We start from the raw sequence: 5000 nt of genomic DNA, 5'->3' as shown, positions 1-5000 counted from the left end.
TTCCTTTACACTGCATTAAGGTATTTCTGTACAGTGCTGGAATGTTGCTAAATGATGGACTGGACGGTGAAAACGTTAATTTCCTTCAGTCAATTTAAACAAGACAATGTAGTGTGCATAGAACATAATGAATGCCAAGGTCAAGGGACGTTACATCGACTACTTGAATCTCTCACGTAATTCTTAGTCTTGATCAAATCGAGGCAAAGCAAAAGAAAATTATTGTCAAAAGAACATCTCTGACTGGGATCTTCAATGGCCTTTTCTTCTTTTTTTTTTTTTTCTTTTTAGCCGTTGATCAGGAGAGAGAGAGAGAGAGAGAGAGAGAGAGAGAGAGAGAGAGAGAGAGAGAGAGAGAGAGAGAGAGAGAGAGAGAGAGAGAGAGAGAGAGAGAGAGAGAGAGAGAGAGAGCCCAGTGAAGGTGCCAGTCCCAAAAAGAGATTTGTCCCCCCAAAAAAACAATAATCATAATAAATAAAGAAAGAAAGAAATAAACTAAAAAATTACGGGGAGATATTCTTCTTTTGATTTCATTTGATTTAGTGAAGAATAACAACAGCATGAGAGAAGTAAGGAGTGGAAGTAATGTCACTTGACCTCAGAATTCACAGTTGAATACACTCCTACACGTCTTGTATGAGTGAGTAGAGGATTAGCCTTTACACCGTTAAATGCATAATTTATCAACACTTTCGGCACTTTCAGCACGGTAGAAAAAGAAAAAGGATATACAGCCTTTCTTTTTTTCCCCCGTGATTTCAAAGCAATTTACGGACGCTTGACTGTTGCCTGCATCACTTACTAACATTTCAAACGCTTTAGAGAAATCCTTTGACACAGAGTAAGAAGAAAAAAAAATATATAGTCTTTTCGTAACTTTAAAATTTACAGATCATTTTTTTTTACCGATGGCTTCATCTCCCAGTGACCCTTCCAGCACAGTACATAAATACTTTGACGGAATGCAAAAGAAAAAAAAAATATACGCATCTTTTCATAATTTCACAGCAATTTACAGATATTTTTTTCACCGATGACAGCATCTCTCATTAACATTCCAAGCGCCGCAGATATCTCTTTTCGCAGACTGAAAAGAAAAAAAAAAATGTATAAATGGTCTTTGTTTTCATAATATCAAAGTAATTTACGAATACTGTGGAAACAAATAATAAATCTTTCAAGAGTAGATTGTTCGTGTATGTGTGATGTTCCACGAGAGCGCTGTGAACAACTGAACTCCGATGTGGAGGAGGAAACACAAAGCATGCAGTGTGAGAGGAGAGTGATGAACATATATATAAGAGTACTTACAGGTGGCGCCTCCTTGCGGTCTGCCAGGGAACTGTGGGAGAGGAGAGAGAGATGGGATGAAATGACTGTCTCTTTAGCGTCCTGTTGGTCATTAGTTTACTGTTTGGCGGAGAAAAAGGAAGGGAAATACAAAAAAGATATAATTTTTTTTATAACATACTGGTGTTTATTAGTGTATTGTTTAGTGAGGGAAAAGGGAATGAAATAAAAAAAAAGATCATTCTTTTTCAATACTGTCTTATGGAGAAAAGCGAAATAAAAAAAAAACATAGGATTTTTCAATACTGTCTAATCGAGAAAAAAATGAAATATGATTTTTTTTTATCGTGCTGGTGTTCTTTAGCTTAAGTTTAATGATGGAGAAGGATAGGAAATAGAAAAAAAGATAGGGAATATTTTTTTTATAACGTTCTGGTGTTTAATAGCCTTCTGTTTAGTAGGGAAAGAGGAAAGGAAATAAAAAAAAAAAGATGATTTGTTTTAACGTCCTGGTGTTCATCAACGTACTAGAGGTTAGGGAAAAAAAGGAATTTGAGTATTTTTTCGTGTCAGGGGACAAAAGGCAAGGGCAAAATGAGAGAGGAAAAAAGTACATCATACTTTCTTCATTTCATTTCAGGGTTTCTGAACTTGCTACGTAGTGCGAGAGAAGGAGAGGAAAGTATAATTAAAAAAATGGATTAGTTAAGAGTAAATATAAAGAAGAAGAAAGTAAGACAAGAACAAAAGGATACATCTTTTCCCGTTTGTGCGATACAAGGAAAGATAAATTACAAAAAAAAAAAAAGAAAAAAAGAGAAATACAAAAAATAGATTAATTTACAGTAAAAAAAGGAAAAAGAGTAAAAAGAAGAGAAAGAGAGAAACAGAATCTATTCAGAATAAAAAGAAAGAGGGCATAGAAAAAAAAGAAGAAAAAAATGCTGTCTTTTTTATTCTGGTGATAATCAACTTAGCATTTGGTGCCAAAGGATAAAAATGTACAAAATGATGAGCGAGAGGAGAACAGCTGCTGGGAGAGAGAAATGCTGGGTAAAACAAGATATATTTTTGTATCGTGGTGCTCATCAACAAACTACATCATTAGTGTACGAGGCAAGTAAAATAGAGATCAATCAGAGCAAAGAAATAGTTGGTAAAGAAAAAAAAAAAAACGTTATGTTTGGTTTTCTGGTTTATATATTATCGTGCCGCTGTGCCCATCAACATAGTCCATCATTAGTTTTAAGACAGAAAAATGGGGAAAAATAGATCAGTCAGAGCAGAGAAATGGTTGTAAAAGAATAAGAAGGAAAAGGGAACTAAAAATTTTGTTTGGTTTTGTTGTGATTTAATCAATTTCATCTACCAACAAAGAATGAAAGGAAAAATAAAAGGAAATAAGAAAAATACCAGTCAAAGCAAGGAAAAAATAAAGTAAATGATAAATAATAAAAAATAATAAAAATAATAATAATAAAAATAATAAATAAATAAAGTGTTCAGCAGATTGATATTAAGTAAATAAAACTGGAAAAAAAATAATAATGTAAGATTTTTTTTCTGCATCAGTGTTCCTCAACTTGCTACAAAGAACAAAGAAAATAAGAATAATAATAAGTCAGAGCGGGGAAAAAAAAATATTGATAAAAGAAAGAAAATAAGAATAATAATAATTAGTGAGATCAGTGAAAATATTGATAAAAGGAAAATAAATAAGAATAACAATTAGTCAGATCAGTGAAAATATTGATAAAAGAAAGAAAAATAAGAATAATAATTAGATCAGTGAAAATATTGATAAAAGAAAGAAAAATAAGAATAATTAGTCAGATCAGTGAAAATTCTGATAAAAGAAAAAAAAATAAGAATAACAGTTAGTCAGAGCGAAGAAAATACTGGTAAAAGAAAGAAAAGTAAGAATAATAATTAGATCAGTGAAAATAGATAAAAGAGAGAGAGGCGTTTCTCAACTTACTACTTAATGCGCTCAGAGAAATTAGTGAGGAAAGCAATAAGAAATCCCACGCTGGAAAAGCCATGCAGTATTACCCTGCTTTTCCTCTACAAGCTATTCCTACGAGCTCTTCTTTCACCCAATCTGCTGCTAATTCCACTGTAACAAGGGGCTCAACTACCAGAAAGCAATGAACCTTAGTTACATTTAATTTTGTGTTACGTGACCCTACATATCCACTACAGGATGTTCTTCCTTCCTTTTTCTTCCACCCCATCCACACTGTCTGTCTCAGCTGCATCAACGTATTGGAAAGTATTGCAATCTTCTCATATTTCGTCGCGTTTATGAAAGTGAGAAGCGTTAGAAGTGAAGAAAGCAAATAAAAGTGTTGGGTGATGTGCTTGTAGTGGTGCTTCACTTCTTCCTTGTCATCTGCTTCACCTTTCGACATTAAATCGCTCAGGTAAAGAAAAAAAAAGTTTCAATTCTCTGCATTTCACGTATCAGTATTTTTCTTGTGTAAGATATCAATGAAAGTGCCTATCAAATCCAAAGCACAGGAGTTTTATTTTATTTATTTATTTTTTGTAATCACTAATACAAAGCATTTATTATAAGCCATGAATGTGCGGGTAATAATGAAAAAAAAATAAAAAATAAATAAATAAAAGAGCCCAGGTAATAAATAAGGCAATTTCGTTCCAGTTTTGTAATCATGAAGTTAAACCTTTTTTTTTCAAGTTATAATTGTACGATAATAATAAAAGAAGGAAGCTTAGGTCATACAAAACACAAAATGTCCATTATAATCGTTCGTAACCAGTAATGGGCCATTTTTTTCTCGGCCAACAATATTTACTACGGCAATGAAGAAAAAAAAGACTAGAAAATAAGTAAATTCTCATTCAAATCCTCGCAATCAAAAACACACCACACTCATCGACCACAAATGCACTACAACAATAAAACAGTCCCCCAGGAAAATCCAATAAGACGTAATATATTCTTCCCTCACACAGGAAATAAAGCGTACATGTTCCTTTCTCTCTCTCTCTCTCTCTCTCTCTCTCTCTCTCTCTCTCTCTCTCTCTCTCTCTCTCTCTGGTGGGAAAGTGCTCTCGATTGCTTTTTCCTCTTATACTTTCCATTCACACACAAAATAACTTGTACATTTTCTATTCACACACAAAACAAAACAATTCTTTATTCACACGCAAAACAAGACGGTATATTTTCCTTTCAAGCTCCTAATCAATGCAGGACAACCCGGGTGAGGAGATCGCCCTTGGCCCGAATCGAACAGACACGAAAGCTGAAGTGCCAACAGGATCTGGGGCGGCGCCGCGTCGGGAGCGCTGGCTAAGAATGCTTGTAAACACCGTGTATTTGAGGAGAGTGACGTGTGGCTGTCCCGAGAGAGGGATGGCCAGTCGAGGGTGTTGGAAGGTCAAAGTGTTAAGTTTATAGACGTGAAGGTGTGAGGGAGGTGAGGTGAAGGATGTAGAAGAGGTGACGGTGTTGTGGTGTTGGTGTTGAGGACAGAAAGGCGAGGGTGTTATGAAAAAAATAGTGTTAATTGGACATAATGAAGGTGAAGGTGTTAAGGACAGAAAGGGGAATGTGTTAGGAGAGGGTTATGAGAGAGCACAGTGTATTAGAAAAGACGATGGTGTTAGAGAGGTGAGGTGTGTAAGGTGAGATGACGGTGTTAGTAGAAGTAAGGGTGTTAAGGGAGGCAGGATGAGGGTGT

At 34.8% G+C, this 5000-nt stretch overlaps 1 protein-coding gene and 1 long non-coding RNA gene across 2 annotated transcripts in view; one reads left to right on the top strand and one right to left on the bottom strand.

The window, feature by feature from the left end:
• LOC135113341 (hemicentin-2-like) overlaps positions 1 to 5000 on the top strand; it is a 125121-nt gene that overhangs the window by 37997 nt on the left and 82124 nt on the right. The window lies entirely within an intron of this gene.
• LOC135113342 (uncharacterized) overlaps positions 982 to 5000 on the bottom strand; it is a 72896-nt gene continuing 68877 nt past the window's right edge. The window contains exons 3-4 of the long non-coding RNA XR_010274805.1: positions 1312 to 1342; positions 982 to 1087 (exon numbers count right to left, since the gene is read on the bottom strand). This is a non-coding gene — a long non-coding RNA (uncharacterized LOC135113342). The remainder of the gene's footprint in view (positions 1088 to 1311; positions 1343 to 5000) is intronic.

Source organism: Scylla paramamosain, chromosome 25, assembly GCF_035594125.1.
Source record: "Scylla paramamosain isolate STU-SP2022 chromosome 25, ASM3559412v1, whole genome shotgun sequence".
NCBI lineage: Eukaryota > Metazoa > Arthropoda > Malacostraca > Decapoda > Portunidae > Scylla > Scylla paramamosain.
The sequence above is the reverse complement of the archived record's forward strand: the minus strand, read 5'-3'. Positions and strand labels throughout refer to the sequence as shown.